General features: G+C 41.8%; 1 pseudogene; it reads left to right on the forward strand.

The window, feature by feature from the left end:
• Positions 1 to 8725: 8725 nt before the first annotated feature.
• On the forward strand, positions 8726 to 11989 carry LOC122437388 (annotated as a pseudogene).
• Positions 11990 to 24197: the final 12208 nt, after the last annotated feature.

The following is a 24197-nucleotide window of genomic DNA, read 5'->3' on the forward strand; positions in this document are numbered from 1 at the left end:
GTGCAATAGATTAAAACCCTATAGTTAACACCGACCACATAGGAAGGGGTCTATAGACCTTAAGAAGTACAAGCCAGACCAAGGAATTATCTGAAAATGAACTGTCCCACACTGTCCGCAACAGCTCCAGAGAAAGTCTTAGGTATATTTTTACTATTATCATTTTTTAAATTAAAAAAAATTATTTTATTTTATTTTTATTTTTTTATTTTTAATTCCCCATTACTCCTTTAATTTTCATTTTTATAACCTACTATTACTTTGCAAAAAAAGAGAAAGACCTTATTTTTAAAGCAAACTTCATATGTATATATTTTATAATTTTTGTGACTTTTTTAAAAATATTGTATTTTAGAGAATCTAACCTCTACTATAGATTTTTAATCTTTGTTTTTTGGTATTTGTTATCAACTTTGTACCTTTAAGAACCCAATCTTGAGTACGCGTTTTTACTTGGGAGCGAGATCACTGGCCTGATTGCTCTCTCCCCCTTTTGACTCTCCTTTTTCTCCACCAGGTCACCTCTATCTCCCCCCTCCCCCTTTTCTTCTCTACCCAACTTGGTGAATCTCTGTGTGTCCCGGGCTGTGGAGAACACTTAGGGATCTGATTACTGGCTGGATCTGTCTCTCTCCTTTTCATTCCCCCTTTTATCCTCCTGGCCACCTCTGTCTCCTTCCTCCCTCTTCTCCTCTCTGTGTAACTCCGTGAACATCTCTGAGGGGTCCAGACTGTGGAGAGCACATAGGGAAGTGATTACTGGCTAGATTGCTCTCTCCCCTTTTGATTCCCCCTCTTCTCCTCCTGGTCACCTCTATCTCCCTCCTCCCTCTTCTCTTCTCCATGTAACTCTGTGAACCTCTCCAGGTGCCCCTCACTGTGGAGAAACTTTTCATCAGTAACCTAGATGTTTTATCATCAGTGCTGTGTAGATGGAGAAGTCTTGAGGCTACTGTAAGAATAAGACTGAAAACCAGAGACAGGAGGCTTAAGCTCAAATCCTGAGAACACCAGGGAACTCCTGAATCCAGGGAACATTATATGATAGGAGCTCATCAAACACCTCCATACCTACACTGAAACCAAGCACCACCGAAGGGTCAACAAACTCCAGAGCAAGACATATCACGCAAATTCTCCATCAACACAGGAACATAGCGCTGAGCTTCAATACACAGGCCGCCCAAAGTCACATGAAACCCACTGACATCTCAAAACTCATTACTGGACACTCCAATGCACTCCAGAGAGAAGAAATACAGCTCCACCCACCAGAACACCAACACAAGCATCCCTAACCAGGAAACCTTGACAACCTTGGATGGGTAGCTACCCATCCAACCCCACCCACAGTGAGGAACCTCCACAATAAAGAGGAACCACCAACTGCCAGAATACAGAAAGGCCACCCCAAACACAGCAATATAAACAAGATGAAAAGGCAGAGAAATACCCAGCAGGTAAAGGAACATGATAAATGCCCACCAAACCAAACAAAAGAGGAGGAGATAGGGAGTCTACCTGAAAAAGAATTCCGAATAATGATAGTGAAAATGATCCAAAATCTTGAAAACAAAACGGAGTTACAGATAAATAGCCTGGAGACAAAGATTGAGAAGATGCAAGAAAGGTTTAACAAGGACCTAGAAGAAATAAAAAAGAGTCTATATATAGTGAATAATGCAAGAAATGAGATCAAAAACACTCTGGAGGGAACCAACAGTAGAATAAGCAGGCAGAAGATAGGATAAGTGAGGTAGAAGATAGAATGGTAGAAATAAATGAAACAGAGAGGAAAAAAGAAAAAAGAATTAAAAAGAAATGAGGTCAACCTCAGAGACCTCTGGGACAATGTTAAACGCCCCAACATTCGAATCATAGGAGTCCCAGAAGAAGACAAAAAAAAAAAAAAGAAGCCATGAGAAAATACTCGAGGAGATAATAGTTGAAAACTTCCCTAAAATGGGGAAGGAAATAGCCACCCAAGTCCAAGAAACCCAGAGAGTCCCAAACAGGATAAACCCAAGGTGAAACACGCCAAGACACATATTAATCAAATTAACAAAGATCAAACACAAAGAACAAATATTAAAAGCAGCAAGGGAAAACAACAAATAACCCACAAGGGGGATTCCCATAAGGATAACAGCTGATCTTTCAACAGAAACTCTTCAGGCCAGAAGGGAATGGCAGGACATACTTAAAGTGATGAGAGAACCTACAACCTACAACCCAGATTACTGTACCAGCAAGGATCTGATTCAAATATGAAGGAGAAATCAAAAGCTTTACAGACAAGCAAAAGCTCAGAGAATTCAGCACCACCAAACCAGCTCTTCAACAAATGCTAAAGGATCTTCTCTAGAAGGAAACACAGAAAGGGTGTATAAACTCGAACCCAAAACAATAAAGTAAATGGCAATGGGATCATACCTATCAATAATTACCTTAAATGTAAATGGGTTGAATGCCCCAACCAAGAGACAAAGACTGGCTGAATGGATACAAAAACAAGACCCCTATATATGCTGTCTACAAGAGACACACCTCAAGCCTAGGGACACATACAGACTGAAAGTGAAGGGCTGGAAAAATATATCCCATGCAAATAGAGACCAAAAGAAAGCAGGAGTAGCAATATCAGATAAAATAGATAAATATCAGATAAAAATATCAGATAAAATAGACTTTAGAACAAAGGCCGTGAAAAGAGACAAAGAAGGACACTACATAATGATCAAAGGATCAATCCAAGAAGAAGATATAACAATCATAAATATATATGCACCCAACATAGGAGCACTGCAATGTGTAAGACAAATGCTAACAAGTATGAAAGGGAAAATTAACAATAACACAATAATAGTGGGAGACTTTAATACCCCACTCACACCTATGGATAGATCGACTAAACCGAAAATTAACAAGGAAACACAAACTTTAAATGATACAACAGACCAGCTAGACCTAATTGATATCTATGGGACATTTCACCCCAAAACAATGAATTTCACCTTTTTCTCAAGCGCACACGAAACCTTCTCCAGGATAGATCACATCCTGGGCCATAAATCTAGCCTTGGTAAATTTAAAAAAATTGAAATTCCAAGCATCTTTTCTGACCACAATACAGTAAGACTAGATGTCAATTACAGGAGAAAAACTATTAAAAAGTCCAACATATGGAGGCTGAACAACACACTGCTGAATAACCAACAAATCACAGAAGAAATCAAAATATGCATAGAAACGAATGAAGATGAAAACACAACAACCCAAAACCTATGGGACACTGTAAAAGCAGTGCTAAGGGTAAGGTTCATAGCAATACAGGCTTACCTCAAGAAACAAGAAAAAAGTCAAGTAAATAATCTAACTCTACACCTAAAGCAACTTGAAAAGGAAGAAATGATGAATCCCAGGGCTAGTAGAAAGAAAGACCTCTTAAAAATTAGGGTAGAAATAAATGCAAAAGAAACAAAAGAGACCATAGCACAAATCAACAAAACCAAAAGCTGGTTCTTTGAGAAGATAAATAAAATAGACAAACCATTAGCCAGACTCATAAAGAAACAAAGGGAGAAGAATTAAACCAACAAAATTAGAAATGAAAATGGAAAAATCACAGCATAAAATACAGAAGTACAAAGGATCATAAGAGTCTATTATCAGCAACTATATGTGAAGTAAGTCAGAAAGAAAAACATCAATACAGTATCTTAATGCATATATATGGAACTTAGAAAGATGGTAATGATGACCCTATATGTGAGACAACAAAAGAGACACAGATGTAAGGAAAAGACTTTGGACTCTGTGGGAAAAGGTGAGGGTGGGGTGATTTGAGAGAATAGCATTGAAACATGTATATTACAATATGTGAAATAGATCACCAGTCCAGGTTCAATGCATGAGACAGGGTGCTCAGGGCTGATCGCTGGGATGAGAGGGATGGGATGGGGAGGGAGGTGCGAGGGGGGTTCAGGATGGGAACACATGTACACCCATGGCGGATTCAAGTCAATGTATGGCAAAACCAATACAATATTGTAAAGTAAAATAAAAAAAAAAGAAGACGTGGTACATATGCACCATGAAATACTACTCAGCCACAAAAAGAATGAAATACTGCCATTTGCAGCAACATGGATGCATCTAGAGATGATTATACTAAGTGAAGTAAGTCAGAGAAAGACAAATACTATATGACACCACTTACATATGTAGTTTAAAATATGGCATAAATGAACATATTTACAAAAAAGACACAGACTTACATAGAGAATATATCTGTGGTTGCCAAAGGGGAGAGGTGTGGGGAGGGAAGGGCTGGGAATTTGGGATTAGCACTTTTAAACTGTTATGTATAGGATGGATTAAAAAAAAGGCACTATTGTATAGCACAGGAAACTATATTCAATATCCTGCGATAAACCAAATGGAAAAGAATATTTAAAACATTGCCTCTATGTGTATGATTGAGTCAATTTGCTGCAAAGAGTGGCACATCATTGTAAATCAACTATACTTCAAAAAATTAAATTAGAAAAATAATATAGATGATTATGAGTTAAACTGTGTTCTCCCCCATTTCACGCCAGAACCCTAACTCTGAGTACCTCAGAACATGACTGCATTTGGGGATCAGGCCTTTAAATAGGTTATGAAGTTAAAGTGAGGATCCAATCCGCTCTCATTCATATCCTTATAAGAGGAAGCACTTTGATGACACACAGATCACTAGGGATTCATGCACAGAGGAAAGACCCTGTGAGGACACAGGGAGAAGGTGGCCATCTGCAAGCCAAGAAAGAGGCCTCTGAAGAAACTAGACCTGTCAACATTTGACCTTGGATTTGTACCTTCTAGAACCGAGAAAATACACTGCTGTTTAGGCTCCCTTGTCCCCACCTGTCTGCGGTATTTTGTGATGGGAGCACACGTGCTGCTTAGATCACCAGAGGACGTTTTATCCTCGGCCAGAGGATGAGCCAGGGCAGAGAGGCTGAAGGTGCCCAGGTCCTTGAAGACCCTGAGCTGGTGCCGTCAATCAGGCCGGAAACTGCCTTGCCTCTGAATTTCCTGTTTCATGAGGTGATGTGTGTACTCTTTGCTTAAGCCAGCTTGAGGTGGGTTTAGTATTAGTCCCAGGTGAAAACCTCATAACTGATCTAAACCTGAACTAATTAAGTGTCAGGGGCAGTAAGACTTGAGGGTAGTGATGTGGGATACGGATTTCAGAGAAAGTAGGAGGTGGGTCACTGGCTGGGGCTGGATGAAGGTGGTTAGAAGGGGTGATGTCCCTAAAGTTACTTGTACCGTTTTCCCAGATGTCTATGTGCTATCAACTGTATGTTATTCCTTGATTTCATACCACATAGGATGAGATGCACAGTGATATTAAAGATGTCAAAATAAGAGAAAATATGTCTTAGAAGGAATAAAAGGCTATATTACAAGAAGCATAGCTTTCCTTTGGAGCTTTTCTTTTTGGACAGTGTTTTATTTTCCTTAATCTATCTAGTATTTTGTATAAATCAGTACTTTGAACCTACAAAGACAGAAAATGTTAGCTTAATGACAATGACAACAACAACAAAAAGCTCAATTTCTCTTATGGTTTGAGATGTGATCAGCAGTATAATAAGGTTATTATGTATTAGGTATGTGGTACCACTGTGGAGGAACTGATCAATTCTATTATAGCTGAAGGAAGAATCTGAGAACAGAATACCACTGGGAGAGAAATGATAGAATAAGCTTAAATCATCAGGTTGGTTTGTACTGACTTATCCTCACATGTAGTCTTTTCATTTGCTCCTCTCTTGTAAATGTTCACTAGTTTGTGGGAAAATGAGATCATTTTTTCATTTATAGGCAAAGTAATGTCTCTGTATAAAGCTAAATTTATTTCAGTGGAAGATTTTTATGTATTCTGAGATGATCAGAATTTTGTTCTTTTTTTTCCCTTTTATTTTTATTAGTTGGAGGCTAATTACTTTGTAATGTTGTAGTGGTTTTTGCCATACATTGACATGAACCAGCCATGGATTTACATGTGTTCCCCATCCCGATCCCCCCTCCCACCCCCTTCTCCACCCAATCCCTCTGGGTCTTCCCAGTGCACCAGGCCCGAGCAGTTGTCTCACACATCCAACCTGGGCTGGTGATCTGTTTCACCCTAGATAATATATATGTTTCGATGCTGTTCTCTCAAAACATCCCACCCTCGCCTTCTCCCACAGAGTCCAAAAGTCTGTTCTGTACATCTGTGTCTTTTTTTCTAGGAAATGATGATGATGGTCAATGTTTAATTTTAAATAATTTTTTAATGTGTGTGTTTTGCCAGAAAGAGAGACATAAGCAAAAAATCAAAATCATCACCACTCTTATTAGTCTTGTGCTCATGTATTTTCATTTGGAAGATACACAGGTCCATGAAATCCCCATATCTGTACACTGTGCTAAGAAGTGATCTTTAACATGTGTCTCTGAGAGCCTGCGGAGCTTCTGCAGAGAAAGCTCCCAGTGTCCACCTGGCTGTACAGTGCTCAGCTTCTGGCCGGGGTGTGGAGAGAAAGAGGGGGACTCTGTGCTAGAAGCGAGTGCTGCTGAGACTCAGACAAGGTCTGTGAATGCGGGAGTCTGGATTCCAGCTCAGAGACAAGTGGAGAACAAGGGATCCTTAGTCTTTGAGAATTTATAGGACGATAGGAATTGGGCATAGAGAATGAGAGAAAAATGATGATCAGGAAGGTAACTTGCATCTTGTCTTCCTCAGAGTGTGTGTGCGTGTTAGTCACTTAGTCGTGTCTGACTCTTTGCGACCCTATGGACTATAGCCTGCCCACGCTCCTCTGTCCATGGGATTCTCCAGGTAAGAATACTGGAGTGGATTGCCATTCTCTTCTCCACTTCCTTAGATTACAGGGATCCAGCCCAGCTTCCTGCTATTTCTCATATTGGCCACTAGAGGGTGCGGTGCAGGAGATTGTCTCCTGGAGCAACACTTCCTCCGCTCTCCCCTAAGTGTCAATAACAGAACTGGGCTGGGCTGCCCCAGGGTCCTGGGGTCTCTGAGGCAGAGGGGATGTCTCTGAGCTGCAGAGAGGCCACTTCATGCTGCAGACTTGAGATGTCTGAAGGCTGAGTGCTGATTTCTTGTGTCTGGTGGGATCTAACCTGTAGCAGTAAGGTGTTGGTTGAGGCATGTCCTGGGTCCCAGCTGTGTGCCTCTGTGTGACCCTCAGAGTGGCTTTCAGAGGCCTGTGTTAAGAACTGTGTCCCCTCCCAATCTCTCCACTTCAGTGGGCTTGGTCTTGCAATTTTCAGAGCAAGTTGAATGGTCTGTTTTTGTGCCCAGGACTCCTGTCTTCCCAGTCTTCTTCCCCACAACAAGCATAATAATGGCATTAAGAAATTTGTCTTCCTCTTCACTGTCATTTATGCATTTTTAGAAAGAAGCAAAGCATGTTCCTAAGTATCATCTCATTTGATCTTCACCAAATCACTCTTTACTAGCTTCATTTTAGTTATGAGTGAACAGGCTCAGATATATTAGGTATAACCACAAGGACTCTCAACTCTAAGTGTTGAGCTATTTATAATTGAATACCTCTGACCTCAAAAGCTTGGAATGATCTTCTCAAGTGACACAGTGGTAAAGAACTGCCTGTCAATGTAGGAGACATGGGTTCGATCCCTGATCCAGGAAGATCCTACATGCCTTGGGGCAACGAAGCCCGTGTGTGACAACTATTGAGCCTGTGCTGTGGAGCCCGGGAGTGTAAGTAGTGTGCCCATGTGCTGCAATTACTGAGGCCCATGTGCCCTAGATCCCGCGCTCCACAAGAGAGGCCACCACAGTGAGAAGCCCGAGTACTGCAACTCGAGAGTAGCCCCCGCTCGCAGCTACTAGAGAAAAGCCTAGGCAGCAATGAAGACCAGCACAGCCCTCTCTTTGTCAAAGAAAAAAACAAAAACAAAAAAAAATTGGAATATTTTGTTCTCCCATTCTTTTAGAATTGTCTGCAATTTCTTTGAAATTTAGGCTAGCACAGAAAGTTCTTCATTTAATACCTCTGTTGGCATGCTCTCACCACTTCCTACCTTACACCTCCTGTTTCAGCCACATTAAACTACTGACACTTCCTGACAGGTGGACTATGCTGTATTATTTTTTTCCATGCCTGAGGGCATGCTACATTTCTTGCTTTGCATTCTCTTTTCTTTCTACTGTAAAGTCATGCCCATTCTCTCACGATTAGCTAAGGGGTCACTAGGACTAGGAGGCCTTCTCTGAGTAACCACTGACATCCTTTCCCCAGACAATCCCCTGTCCCCGTGCTGGCCAGTCCAGTCTCACCTCAGATTCTCTCATTTTTTCTCCTCAGCTTGTCTTTCTTTTTAAATTTATTATTCTCAATGTATATTTCTGTGGACGTAAACTCTTGGGGGAATGTATGATTTCTTTGAGAGCCCAGTGCCCAGGGCAGGGCCCAGAAGAAGCATGAGGTCATGTGGAGGGAGGGACGCAATAAGCCTGTGGTGGACACTGGGCCAGGGGGATGCTGGACACCGCAGGGCCTTACATCCCAGGCAGTGAGGCTTTGCTCCAGTGGAGGAATGGGATTGGGGTGGGAGCAAGGAGAGCCTGGGCTTTGTGTCAAACCAGTAGTAAGAATAAAACTCTGTGTATCATCTAGCTTCGGTCAATACTTTGGTTATGCCATGGAAAGAGAAATGGACCTGTCATTTTTCTCTCCATCTCTACCCAGAAGCTACAAGAAAATCAGAGCGAGGTGCTGCAGTGCGTGTGGTAGGTGATGAAGTGTTGACCCTGAGCCCAGAAGGACAGTAAGGTTTATGTCCACTGAGAGTTTATTTTTTAAATTTTGCCTGTTCATTTATTTTTGGGTCTTTGTTGCTGAGTGAAGGCTTTCTCTAGTTGCAGTGAGTGGGGACTCCCCCTCTAGTTGTGGTGCATGAGTTTCTCACTGCAGTGGCTCCTCGGGCTGAGCATGAGCTCTAGGGCATGGGAGCTTAATAGTTGTGGCACATGGTCTTAGTTGTCCCGTGGCATGTAAAATCTTCCTGAACCAGGAACTGAGCCTGTGTCCCCTGCATCGGTAGGCAGATTCTTAACCACTGAGTCCCACTAGGAGATTTTTAAAAATTGTGATAAAAGTTAGATAGCTTAAAAATTGCTGTTTTATCACTTTAAGTGTACAGTTAAGTAGCATCGAGCAGCTATCATCACGATTTCCCATACTTTTTCATCACCTCAGACAGAAACTCTATACTCATCCACAATAGCTTCATATTCCTCTCCTCCCCCAGTCCCTGTTAAATTCTATTCTACCTTCTGTCTCTATGACTTCTCTAAGCACCTCATATATACGGAATAATGCAGTATTTGGAGAAAGAAATGGCAACCCACTCCAGTATTCTTGCCTGGAGAATTCCATGGACAGAAGAGCCTGGCAGGCTATTTAGTCCATGGGGTCACAAAGAATCGGACATGACTGAGTGACTAATACTTGCCTTTAATGTCTCAGTTTACTTCATGTTTTCAAGGCTTATCCATGTAGCAGTGTCAGAACCTTACTCCTTTTTAAAAATAGTTTATCAGCTTTTGATTGTGCTGGGTCTCAGTTGCTGAGCAAATTTTCTCTAGTTGTGGCAAGTGGGGACTACTCTCTGTTGCAGTGGCTTCCTTTGTTGTGGAGCACAGGCTCTAGGTGTATGGGCTCAGCAGTTGTGGTGCATGGGCCTAGTTGCCCTGTGGTATGTGGAATCTTGATGCTTTTAAACTGTGGTGTTGGAGAAGACTCTTGAGAGTCCCTTGGACAGCAAGGAGATTAAACCAGTCAATCCTAAAGGAGATCATTCCTGAATATTCATTGAAAAGACTGATGCTGAAGCTGAAGCTCCAATACTTTGGCCACTTGATGGGAAGAGCTGACTCATTGGAAAAGACCCTGATGTTGGGAAAGATTGAGGGCAAGAGGAGAAGAGGGCAATAGAGGATGAGATGGTTGGATGGCATCATCAGCTCAATGGACATGAGTCTGAGCAGCTCTGGGAGATAGTGAAGGACAGGAAAGCCTGGTGCGCTGCAGTCCATGGGGTCACAAAGAATCGGACAAAACTTAGTGGATGAACACCACCAACGACATACGGAATCTTCCCAGACCAGGGATTGAACCTGTGTCCCCTATATTGGCAGGTGGATCCTTATCCACTGTACTGCCAGGGAAGTCCACCTTCTTATCCATTGTATGTACACGCCACGGTTTGTTTATCCACTCATCCGTTGGTGGGTTCTTGGGTTGTTACCTTCTTTTGGCTGTTGTGAATAATGCTGCAGTGAACACTGGTGAAGAAGCATGTAAGTTGCTGTTTTAAATTGCCTCGGGTATATATCCAGGAGTGGAATTACTGGGTTTCAATGTTTAAATTGTTGAGGAATATCATTGGAAGTTTTGATAATTCTATGCTCTGCCTCAGTCATGGGGCATGGTCTTCTGAACTCAGGGAAACTCTTGTGCCAGTAAGGACACTCAGTGATAAAACTCAATAGAGGAACCCTTTGGCCATGTTTCTTATTCGTGGGATCATTTTGGTTTTGGGCCTGAGATAGACCCTGTGCTCAGACAGGGGGTCTCTGACTGGTTCCCTCTGCAGATGGCCTGTATCACCTCCGCACTGAGAATGGTGTCATCTACCAGACCTTCTGTGACATGAAGGTGGTGGCTGGACTCTGGTGGCCAGTTTGCATGAGAATAACGTGCTTGGGAAACACACATTGGGTGATCAGTGGTCCAGTCAGCAGAGCAACAGTGCTGACTACCCAGAGGGGGACGGCAACTGGGCCAATTACAACACGTTTGGGTCTGCAGAGGCGGCCACCAGTGATGACTACAGGGCGGGTGGCACTGAGCACCCAGGTGGAAAGGGTGGGGAGCGGGGTGTGGCTGGAGCAGAGCATGTGGAATGTGGAGGTGGGGCTGGAGAAGAAGGACAGAAGTCCATGTCTTGAATCACAGCTTCCTCCAACCAAGGCTATTTGGGTGGTGGGGTCTCATTATCTACTGGAGGAGGTAGGGGTCTGAGCACTGCTGGGCACCTGTTCCCTGGAGCCCTGAGCTCTCAGCTCCACTGAGGACTGTATGTGGGTCTTTGGCTGGTGGCACCTCCTGGGCTGGTGAGGCTGAATGTGTGTCCCTCTGCAGAGCCCTGGCTACTACGACATCCAGGCCCAGGACCTGGGCATCTGGCACATGCCCAACAAGTTCCCTCTGCAGCACTGGAGGAACAGCTCCCTGCTGAGGTACCACACTGACACTGGCTTCTTCCGGAGACTGGGACAGAATCTGTTTGGTTCTCCCAGGTACATGGGGCTGCTGGCTGGAGGTGGTTTCCTGAGTGTAGAGACCGAAGAAGTGACTAAGGCTGGTCATGTGGTCCTATGGTCCGTGTTCCCCTGACCTAGATTCTCTGATGGCTCCTGTCCTGCTTCTCTCTGAAATTCTGAGCAAGGCCAGGGAAGAGACCCACGAGAGAGGAGCATTCAGTGGAGGCTGGGCGTTGGGGAGAGAGAGAGAGCATGACTGAGGACGAGTAAGAGCATATGTGGTGCCCTAGGCTGTTGGGAATGCACAGCTCCTGAGTGACTGAATCCAGGAAAATGGAAAGATCTTACTTTGACTGGTCTTGAAATGATATCAGTTACTGAGCAAGCACTGTTTCCCCTTTGCCCTCAAAGAATGGCAGCATGTATCAGAGAATGAAAGCTAGTGTCCTCATCTAATGACTTACTTGTACCTCGTAAAAACTCCCTGTGAAATGTGGGGGGAAATGTACTGACCACAGCCTGGCAATACCTGTGGTCTGATTTTGTGATGCCCAGAAAACTGCATCTATTTACTTACCCCTTGGCTATCGCAAGTCATTTTGCCCTTCTGAACTCATAATAGAAAAGGCATAAAATTCAGTTATGTTAGGTAACCTTTATTTTACTATAGCCTGATTCTCCTCTATGGATATTATGTGTACTGTCTCCTTTAATCTACTCCTGACCTCTGAGCTTTTACCAGATCCATTTTGTAGATGAAGAAGCTGAAGCACTGTGAGGTTCAGGAATGTGCCCCACATCCCAGGGTGTACATGGGAGAGTCATGGTTTGGAATGAAGAAATTTGGCTTCAGACTCTTTATTCCTCACCTTCAGCCCTTGGTAACTTCCTAAGACCAGCCTGGAGTCATGTGTAACCAGCAGAGTAACCAGCCCAATGGAGAGACAGGTTTATTTCTATTGTAATGGGTAATAGTTAATTTCAGTGAACCAGAAGTTGGCAGCATAATAACCTTCATGGGGGCTGAGCCTTTGATGTAAAATGCAAAGCAGTCATTATTTATTGTTGAGAATCTGAGACTTTAAAGGAGAACAAGAACAGTGTGGCCAGGATCAGAGTGAATAAACCTGCTAATATGGTCACAGCGCCTTTGTAGGTGTTTGGTGATATTCTTCCAGTACACGTGAGTTTCTCCTTTCAAGCCTCTGGCAGACCAGGGGTCCTCTCTGAGTACTGGCTTTTGGTCTCAGGGTGGGGAAAAGTCCAAGTCTGAGGCCAGATGCACCACCACTGTCTACAGAGCGAATGGGTTCCAAGTCAGGCTGGAGTACTGGGCACAGAGAATCTCTAAGGTGACCTAAAACAGGCTGTTTCCAGCACATTTCTTAATACTGTTTTCTGCCTCTTGTTTTCAGAGGAATTCTCTGTGGATTTGTCTAGTGCATGTATTTAATAACGAGAGAGTATTCAGAGCCTTGTGTGCTGGAGGCAGAGTCGCCAGATGTAATGTGGATCATGTGAATCCTTGAGGGTCCCCCTGTGTGCTTAGGGATTGTCTGTCCCTGTGTGTGGGTATGGTATGACCATGGTGTGAATGTGTGTGGGAATGTGGTCTTCCTTTACTCCTTGCTGTGTCTCCGGGGCCGGGGCTATAGGACCCTCTGTCCAGGCACTGACGTCGTGCACCTTCGAAGACTGAGCTGGAAGGGCTGGGGCTTCAGAAGCACCACTGTTTATGCCCAGCTGTGGGATGAGCTGCTCAGTTGCCCGAGTTGGGTGAGGCTTGTGTGCAGGAGCAGTCTGTGGGGAACTTTTGGAGCCGAGATTGCTTGAGAAACACAAGATGTTGTCATTTTTGATCTGAGGTTTAGCTTTTCAGAGCAAAACTTGACCTCTTCGCTCCTGACCAGTGTCTGCACAGATTCTCACTGTGCAGGGGGCTTACTGGAAGAATCCTGGACTCCCCTGGCCTCACTCAGGCCACCCTCCTCCCCACCAGGTGCTTTCTCTCTGGTCATCAGTCACAATGTGCGCTGATGTCAAGGGCAGGTGGACTCAGCTCTCACCTGTGGCAGCCTCCGTGTCCGCCCAGGCCAGGGATCACTCATCTCCTGTTTTTCCTAGTCGCCATGGGATGTCTCATGGCCAGAGGCAGGGTGAGTAGGGAGCCCTTGGGCTGCTCAGGGCCTGAGTTGTCAAGAGTAAGCAAGTTTACTTAGGACCCATCCCTCCACAAGTGTACAATCTGAGACAAGGGTCCTTAGCTGCTGGCACGTGACTCAGATCCTGTCTCTTCTTCCTCCTCAGCTTGTCTCTCTCCCAGGCAAGATAAGGCAGCTCGCCTGGCAGGGAGAACCTCAGGTCTGATGGGGCAGTGATGAGTGTGTGGCATCCCCCATGAAGGCTATTATGCTGCCAACTTCTGGTTCACTGAAATAAACTATTACCCATTACAATAGAAATAAACCTGTCTCTCCATTGGGCTGGTTATTCTGCTCTGAGCACATGACTCCAGGCTGGTCTTAACAAGTCACCAAGGTGCTGAAGGTGGGGAATAAAGAGTCTGGAGCCAAATGCGTGTGTATTCCTCCTCCCTGTGACAGCCTGGTCCCCATGGCTCCTTCCAGCCATGGTCCAAAGCAGATGTGAAGTTGTGTGCACATGTGCCTCCATGCGCTTTAAAAAGCATGCAGGGAGCAGCTACACTCTGCTGGCATGGGAGACACAAAGATTGCACGTGCTTTGTTCAGTGTCTGGCAGGACAGACATTCACAAAAAACCAGAAGTATAATATGAAGGATCTTAGGTATAACAGAAATATTACTGAGGGGCTACATGACACCTAATTCTAGTGGAGTATAAGGGCTGGTGACCACAGCACTTCTGAGCTGAGTGCTGAGAGATGCATATGAGTTTATAGGGCCAAAGCTTCACAATGCTGAATTTGGCAATGATTTCTTGAATATAATATTAAAGGCACAGGCAAAAAAAAAAAGTAGACAAATTGCACTTCATGAAAATTAAAAATTTTATATGTTATAAGACTGTTAACAGAGCGAAAAAAGGCAAAATGGGAAAAATATTTGCAAATCTTATAGTTGACTTGAGATTAATGTCCAATATACATAGAGAACTCCTAAATAACAGCAAAAACAACAACAAACTCAATTCAGAGATGGGCATAGGACTTGAATAGACGTTTCTCTAAAGAAGATATAAAAATCCAATCACGCACAAGAAAAGATGGCCTACACAACTAATCACTAGGAAAATGCTAATCAAAACTATAATGAGATATCACCTCATATCCTTAGGATGGTCTTTATTAAAAAAGAAGAAAATAATAAGTGATGAAAAGAATGTGGAGAAATTGAACCCTTATGCACTGTTGGTGAGGATGTTACATGTACGGCCCCTATGGAACAAAATATGGCAGTTCCTCAAAAAAAAATTGGTAGAATTACCATATGATATAGCAATTCCACTTTTGGGTATATACCCCAAGGAATTGAAAGCAGGGTCTTGAAGACATATGTATGTCTTGTCCATAGAAGCATTCTTCATGGTAGCCAAAACAGGAACACAACCAAATGTCCACTGACAGATAAATGAATAAGCAAGAATGTGGTAATACAGATAGCGGAATATTACTCAACCTTTAAACGGAAGGAAATTCTGAAATGCTGCAACATAGATGAACCTTGAGGACATCATGTAAATTAATGTAAGCCAGTGATGAAAAGAAAAAATCCTGTACAATTTTGCTTAAATACTTAAATGTATTTAAATCATAGAGACAGAAAGTAGAATGGTGGTTCCTGGGAGCTGGAAGGAGGATTAAAATGGAGAGTTATTATTTAATACGTATAGAATTTCAGTGTTGCAAGACAAACAGTGCTGACTGTTGGGCTCACTGTTGTACAACAGTAAGAATGTAATTAATACCACTGAAATACACTCTTAATATGGTTAAGATGGTAAATTTTGTTATGTGTATTCCAACAGTTTCAGATTCCTATTTTCCAGAGTCCTTCCCACTGTCCAGGAATGTGGAATTTTCCAGAGCTGTGGTTCTCAAACTAGTGCATCAGAATAATCTAGAAGATGCCTTAGAACACCCCCAGGGTTGCTGATTCAGCAGATATAGAGGAGGACTCAGGAATTTGCTTTTGTAGCAAGTTCCAGGTGATTCTGATGCTGCTGGTCTTGGAACCACACTTTGAGAACAATTTCTTTTCTCTAGTTAGGATCCTGTATCAGATTGTTGGAGCTACTGTAGAAAAACACCACAAACTGGGGGCTCAGACAGCAGACAGTGGCTTAGATGGTAAAGAATTTGCCTGCAATGCAGGAGACCTGGGTTCAATCCCTGGGTCTGGAAGATCCCCTGGAAAAGGAAATGGCAGACCACACCAGTATTCTTGCCTGGAGAATTCCAGGGATGGGAGTTGGACATGACTGAGTGACTAGTGTGTATGTGTTGTTTCATAGTTCTAGAATCTGAAAGTCTGAGATCAAGATTTCAGAAGGGCTAGTTCCTTCTGAAGGGTGTGAGGGAAAATCTGTCCCATGCCTCTCCCCTAACTTTTTGTTGTTTTCCACCAAACTTTGGCATCCCTTGACTTGTAGATCCATCACTGAGATTTTGCCTTTAGCTTCACAAGATGTACCTGTCTCTGTGTCCAAATTTTCCATTTTCATAAGGACATCAGTCATATCGGATTTGGGCTTACCCTAAAGACATATCTTAATGTGATTTTCTCCAGAGACTCTGTTTCTGAATAAGTTCCTATCCTGTGGTACTAGGGATTGGTACTTCAGCATCTTTTGGGGGGACACAATTCAACCCATAATAGGTCTCATATATATTAGTCTCCACATGGCTGAGCAATTCACTCAGTAGCACATTAAGCCTTTTTGCAGGCAACTTTGTCCTTTCCTTTTCTGCAATCCTGTCCTGGACTCAGCCATTTTTTAACTGTAAGATGCCTTTGTCTTCCTTCATATGTTAGGCTTGCAACAGAGTTGTGTTTCTGGTTCTGTTCTCTTGGAATCTTAGAGAAGGAATACTCTCTTCTTTGTATATTATTTCTACTCCTTTAGAATCAAGAAAAAACTGCAACCCATCACAGTGGGGCCATGAGACAAAACTGTATGTATGGAAATCAGTAACTCTCCCTTTTATTTAAATAACAAGTCAGAAAACACAACGGAACAAAAAATTCCACTTATGATAACAATAAAAAATAAGATATTTGGGGATAAATTTAACTAGTAATATGTGAGATCTAGGTGGCAAAACTATGAACATTGCGATATTTTAAGGAGAAAAGTGGTTCAGTCTTGGAATAACTAGGGTGAAGGGACCAACAAAGAATACCGACAGATGTTATATGGAGCCAGCCTGTTGTGATAGTCTTCACAGTTAAAATAGCCACACCTTCTGAAACTGTTTCCATTGATAACCCAGAGAACAAAAGAAGTAAGGAACAAAAAAGAACAACAAAAACAACCCCAAAACAATGAACAAAATGACAGTAAGTACGTCAGTTCAGTTCAGTTCAGTTCAGTCACTCAGTTGTGTCTGACACTTTGCGACCTCATGGACTGCAGCACGCCAGGCCTCCCTGTCCATCATGAACTCCCAGAGTTTACTCAAACTCATGTCCTTTGAGTTGGTGATGCCATCCAACCATCTCATCCTCTACTGTCCCCTTCTCCTCCCACCTTCAATCTTTCCCAGCATCAGGGTCTTTTCCAAGGAGTCAGTTCTTCGCATCAGGTGACCAAAGGATTTGAGTTTCAGCTTCAGCATCAGTCCTTCCAATGAACATTCAGAACTGATTTAGTTTAGGATGGACTGGTTGGATCTCCTTGCTGTCCAAGGGATTCTCAAGAGTCTTCTCCCACTCCGCAGTTCAAAAGCATCAATTCTTCAGTGCTCAGCTTTCTTTATAGTCCAACTTTCAGATCCATACATGACTCCTGGAAAAACCATAGCTTTGACTAGATGACCTTTGTTGGCAAAGTAATGTCTCTGCATTTTAATAAGCTGTCTAGGCTGGTCATAACTTTTCTTCCAAGAAGCAAGCATCTTTTAATTTCATGGCTATAGTCACCATCTGCAGTGATTTAGGAGCACAAGAAAATAAAGTCTGTCACTGTTTCCACTGTTTCCCCACCTGTTTGCCATGGAGTGATGGGACCAGATGCCATGATCTTAGTTTTCTGAATGTTGAGTTTTAAGCCCACTTTTTCACTCTCCTGTTTCATTTTCATCAAGAGGCTCTTTAGTTCTTCTTGGCTTTCTGCCATGAGGGTGGTGTCATCTGCATATCTGAGGTTATTGATATTTCTCCTGGAAGTCTTGATTCCAGCTTGTGCTTCATCCAGTCCAGCATTTCTCATGATGGACTCTGCATGTAAGTTAAATAAGCAGGGTGACAATATATAGCCTTGATGTACTCCTTTGCCAATTTGGAACCAGTCTGTTGTTCCATGTCCAGTTCTAACTGTAACTTCTTGACCTGTATATAGATTTCTCAGGAGGCAGGTCAGGTGGTCTGGTATTCCCATCTCTTGAAGAACTTTCCACAGTTTGTTGTGATCCACACAGTCAAAAACTTTGGTGTAGTTAATAAAGCAGAAATAGAGTTTTTCTGGAACTCTCTTGCTTTATCGATGATCCAACAGATGTTGGCAATTTGATCTCTGGTTCTTCTACCTTTTCTAAATCCAGTTTGAACATCTGGAAGTTCATGTTTCAAGTACTGTTGAAGCCTGGCTGAGAGAATTTTGAGCATTACTTTGCTAGCGTGTGAGATGAGTACAGTTGTGCAGTAGTTTGAACATTCTTTGGTATTACCTTTCTTAGGGATTGGAATGAAAACTGAACTTTTCCATCCTGTGGCTACTGCTGAGTTTTCCAAATTTGCTGCCCTATTGAGTGCAGCACTTTCACAGCATCATCTTTCAGGATTTGAAATAGCTCAACTGGAATTCCAATACCCCCACTAGCTTTGTTCATTGTGATGCTTCTTAAGGCCCATTTCACTTCACATTCCAGGATATCTGGCTCTAGGTGAGTGATCACACCACAGTGATTATCTGGGTCACGAAGATCTTTTTTGTGTACTTCTTCTGTTTATTCTTGCCACCTCTTCTTAATATCTTCTGCTTCTGTTAGGTCCATATCATTTCTGTCCTTTAGTGTGCCCATCTTCCATGAAATGTTCCCTTGGTACCTCTAATTTTCTTGAAGAGAACTCTAGTTTTTCCCATCCTATTGTTTTCCTCTATTTCTTTGCATTGTTCATTTAAGAAAGCTTTCTTATCTCTCTTTGCTATTCTTTGGAACTCTGCATTCAAATGGGTATATCTTTCCACTTCTCCTTTGCCTTTCACTTCTCTTCTTTTCATTGCTGTTCGTAAGGCCTCCTCAAACAACCGTTTTGCCTTTTTGCCTTTCTTTTTCTTGGGAATGGTCTTGATCACTGCCTCCTGTATAATGTCATGAACCTTCATCCATAGTTCTTCAGGCACTCTATCAGATCTAACCCTTGAATCTATTTGTCACTTCCACTGTGTAATCATAAGGAATTTGATTTAGGTCATACCTGAATGGTCTAGTGGTTTTCCCTACTTTCTTCAATTTAAGTCTGAATTTGGCAATAAAGAGTTCATGTTCTGAGCCACAGTCAACTCCCGGTCTTGTTTTTGCTGACTGTATAGAGCTTCTCTATCTTTGGCTGCAAAGAATATAATCAATCTGATTTCATTATTGACCATCTGGTGATGTCCATGTGTTTTATTGGAAGAGGGTGTTTGCAATGACTGGTGTGTTCTTTTGGCAAAACTCTGTTAGCCTTTGCCCTGCTTCATTCTGTATTCCAAGGCCAAATTTGTCCATTACTCCAAGTATTTCTTGACTTCCTACTTTTGCATTCCAGTCCCCTGTAATGAAAAGGACATCTCTTTCATTTGTTAGTTCTAGAAGGTCTTGTAGGTCTTCGTAGAACCACTCAACTTCAGCTTCTTCAGCATTACTGGTTGGGGCATAGACTTAGATTACTGTGATATTGAATGATTTACCTTGGAAAGGAACAGAGATCATTCTGTCGTTTTTGAGATTGCATCCAAGTACTGCATTTCGGACTGTTTTGTTGACTATAGTGGCTACTCCACTTCTTCTATGGAATTCTTGCCCACGGTAGTAGATATAATGGTCATCTGAGTTAAATTCACCCATTCCAGTCCATTTTAGCTCGCTGATTCCTAAAATGTTGATGTTCACTCTTGCCATCTCTTGCTTGACCAATTCCAATTTGCCTTGATTCATGGACCTAACATTCTAGGTTCCTATGTGATATTGATCTTTACAGCATCAGACTTTACTCCCATCATCAGTCACATCCACAACTGGGTGTTGTTTTTGCTTTGGCTCCATCTCTTCACTCTTTCTGGAGTTAGTTCTCCACTGATCTTCAGTAGCATATTGGGTACCTATTGACCTGGGGAGTTCATCTTTCAGTGCCCTATATTTTTGCCTTTTCATACTGTTCATGGGGTTCTCAAGGCAAGAATACTGAAGTGGTTTGCCATTACCTTCTCCAGTGGACCACGTTTTGTCAGAACTCTCCACCATGACCCGTCCATCTTGGGTGGCCCTACATACCTATCAGTAATTACTTTAAATGTTTAAATGGTCTAAATGGTCCAATTAAAGGACATAGAATGGCTGAATGGATACAAAAACAAGGCTCATGTGTATGCTGCCTATAAAAGAATCACTTCCAATCTAAAGGCACATCCAGACTGAAAGTGAGTGGATGGGGAAAATGTATTCCATGCAAATGGAAATAAAAAAAAAACTGGGGTAGCAGTACTTATGTCTAAGTAGATTTTAAAACAAAGACTGTAACCAGAGACTAGCCATTACCAAATGATCAAAGGATCAATTCAAGAAAATGTAACATCTGTAAATATATATGCACCCAACATAGGAGCACCAAAATACATAAAACAGATATTAACAGATAAAGGGAGAAATTGACAATCTCATTTTGTTGATTAAATTACTCTTAACAATCACACTCACGTGATGGCAATCATGAAAGTGAAAGCCTCTCAGTCATGTCAGACTTTCTGAGACCTTGTGGACTATATAGTCCATGGGATTCTCCAGGCCAGGCTTTTGAGGTGGGTAGCCTTTCCCTTCTCTGGGGATCTTCCCAACCCAGGGATCGAACCCTGGTCTTCACATTTCAAGCAGGTTCTTTACCAGCTGAGCTGCAAGGGAAGCCCAAGAATACTGGAGTGGGTAGCCTATCCCTTCTGCAGCAGATCTTCCTCACCCAGGAATCAAACCAGGGTCTCCTGCATTGCAGGTGCATTCTTTACCAAATCATACCTAAATGATACAGTGTTTAATTTCTGTTTTCAGATTGCATAAAATCATATCATATGTTGTCTTTTGGGAGCATACTTTTTTCCTATGTTATATTGCTATGATTCTTCTATGTTGTTGTACAGTTGTTCACTTATTTGTAATGTTATTGATATTCCACTGTATGGATATGTGTACATGCTTAGTCACTCAGTTGTGTCTGACTCTTTGTGATCCCATGGACAGTAGCCCACCAAGATCCTCTGTCCCTGGGATTCTCCAGGCAAGAATACTGGTGTGGGTTGCCATTCCCTTCTCCAGGGGATGTTCCCAACTCAGGGATTAAACTTGGGTCTTCTGCATTGCAGGTGAATTCTTTACCATCTGAGCCACCAGGAAAGCCTTTGTATGCATTTGCCACAATTTATATTTCTACTGTCTCATTAGTGAGCATTTGCTTTGTTTTTCTGATTAAGAACAATGCTGCCAAGAACATTGTTGTATGTGTCTTTGGGTACATATGTGCTAAAGGTCTCTTGAAGATATGACTAGAATTCAAATTTCTGGGTCATTAGAGTTTGTGAATATTCAACTTTATAAGATAATAGTCTTCATTCTCCCAAGTGTACCAATTTATATTTCCATCAGCATATATAACAATTTCAATCAGTACATATCTTCTTGAATACTTGGTATTATCAGACTTTATTTTTTATGAATCAAATATTCATAATTTGAACTTTCTCATTCCTAGTGAGGTTGAATAAATCTTCATGTGTTTATTGGCTATATGTATCTCTCTTTCTATGACATCCTTGTTCATATATTTTGCAGAATTTCCTATTAGATTGTTTATCCTTTTATTAATCGATTGATTAATAAAATTTCTTTATATAATAGTATTAACTAATACTAACCTTTTGTTGGTCATACATGTTGCAAATATGTTCTTTCAAATGTGTATCATGAATTTTTCTTTAGTGAGTGTATATGTTAAGGAACAGTAGTTCTCAGTGTCAAAGATTCTTCAATCCCTCCTTTTATGATGAGCATAGAATTAGGAAATAAGAAAGGTGTTATAGTCTGTATTAATTGCTGTTATTTCCTGTGCTCAGGATCTTTTGCTGGTCCCATGAAGAATTTACTATGATCTTTACTACGAAAAATTCTGGTTGTCAGAATAGTTCATTCCACATTTCTCAAGATTTTGATGATTCAGAGGAAAAGAGGTTGGGTAAATCTGTTGGTGACTGGTATACCAAGTTCACTTAAAGAAAGCTTGAAATCTTCTTGGGATCATAGGGAAGGTGAGAAAGAAAATGAAAGGATGAGATATCTTTTTACATTGTTTTGAAATTTCAAGGAAGTGATTAACCATAGGACCCTATAGCAAATTCCATAGACAATGGGAAAAAACAACTCATCAAGATTGTACTTCCATGATTTTCTTACATGACTTCTCTGCACTACTCCCTCCGGGCAGAACCCCACAGCTTTCATTCTTCACAAGGTAAATATACAACTAAATTGGAAAGCTACTAATGGTTGAAATGGTAGAAAAAGAGGAAATTTCATTGTCTTTCTTTAAGCATTACCTGTAGATAATGTTATTTCATTGATAATATCTAAAGATTCAGACTAGTGGCATTCCAATTTGTTTTTTCCACAAGTGGGGTGGAAGTTTTAATTAATCAAAAGGGGCTTGATGTGAAAAATAAAATGGTATTTTTTCAGACTTGAGGAAGTGAATAGGAGTAAAATTTATGGGGTCCAAGACACAAAAGTTATCCTTTGACATAGGCTGGAAAGAACTGCTAAAATTAAGACACAAGGCAACAAAAGTCTCCACTTAAGATTTATAAATCTGAAATGATACTTTAAAACCATCAGTTGGAATGAGACTGATGTACTTTTAGGCACTTAATGATGTGTCTAACTGCCTGAGTTTGTGCTCGATTGCCCTGACTGGGAAAGGAGACAGAAACAAAGTATCAGATAAGAGATTGGGGTGAGGGGAGGCCCCAGCATGTAATCTCCAAGACTCTATCCTCACAAGAAGAAAGCACACGGATGTGCTAAGGAATACCAGCAGAGAAAGGTAGAACAGTCTGCCAGAAGACAGGGAACTCATGAGAGTTATGTAAGGAGGTGGTATTAAGGGGGGAAGTAGAGAAAAGGGGAACTCCTGGGGGACGGGAAATCCCATCTAGGCTCTTCATTTTTTGCGGCCTAGTGAGTGGGTATGTGGGCATATGGTAGATACAACTGCACAAAGAATCAGGGGATCTGTCAACACTGATATGGATTATACATGACAGACAAACAGCAATGTGAAGAAAAGAAAATATTCCAGAACAGAGTTTATCAAATCAAGAAAATTTCATTTATGGTTAACTGGTTAATGAATGCTCATGTCATTAAAATGACAAGATAACTTGGCTATAAGCTTCAAACTGCAAGTTGAAACTTTGATCCCATGCATTTGTTTTCAGAAGTGACAGTGTGGCGATCCATTCAGCGTCACAGCAATCCAAGTCTGTACCCCAACCACTAATGCTGAAGAAGATGAAGATCTTCTAAAAGACATACAAAACCTTCTAGAACTAACACCAAAAAACGATATCCTTTTCATCCTAGGGGACTGGAATGCAAAAGTAGGAAGTCAAGAGATACTGGAGTAACAGGCAAGTTTGACCTTGGAGTACAAAATGAAGCCGGTCAAAGGCTAACAGAATTTTCCCAAGAGAACACACTGGTCATAGCAAACACTCTTTTCCAACAACACAAGAGATGACACTACACATGGACATCACCAGATGCTCAATACTGAAATCAGATTGATTATATTCTTTGCATCTGAAGATGGAGAAGCCCTATACAGTCAGCAAAAACAAGACTGGAGGCTGAATGTGATTCATATCATGAGCTCCATATTTCAAAATTCAGGCTTAAATTGAAGAAAGTAAAGAAAACCACTAGACCATTCAGATATGATCTAAATCAAATCCCTTATGATTATACAGTGGAAGTGACAAATAGATTCAAGGGTTAGATCTGATAGAGTGCCTGAAGAACTATGGATGGAGGTTTATAACATTGTACAGAAGGTGGTGACTAAAACCATCCCCCCTAAAAAGAAATGCACCAGTGCAAAATGGTTGTCTGAGGAGGCATTACAAATAACTGAGAAAAGAAGAGAAGTGAAAGGCAAAGGAGCAAAGGAGAGATATACCCATCCGAATGTAGAGTTGCAAAGAATAGCATGGAGACATAAGAAATCCTTCTTAAGTGATCAATGCAAAGAAATAGAGGAAAACAATAGGATGGGAAAGACTAGAGCTCTCTTCAAGAAAATTAGAGATATCATGGGAATATTTCAGGCAAAGATGGGCTCAATAAAGGACAGAAATGGTATGGACCTAACAGAAGCAGAAGATACTAAGAAGAGGTGGCAAG

The sequence above is a fragment of the Cervus canadensis genome, chromosome 2 (assembly GCF_019320065.1).
Source record: "Cervus canadensis isolate Bull #8, Minnesota chromosome 2, ASM1932006v1, whole genome shotgun sequence".
In the NCBI taxonomy this organism is placed as follows: Eukaryota; Metazoa; Chordata; class Mammalia; order Artiodactyla; family Cervidae; genus Cervus; species Cervus canadensis.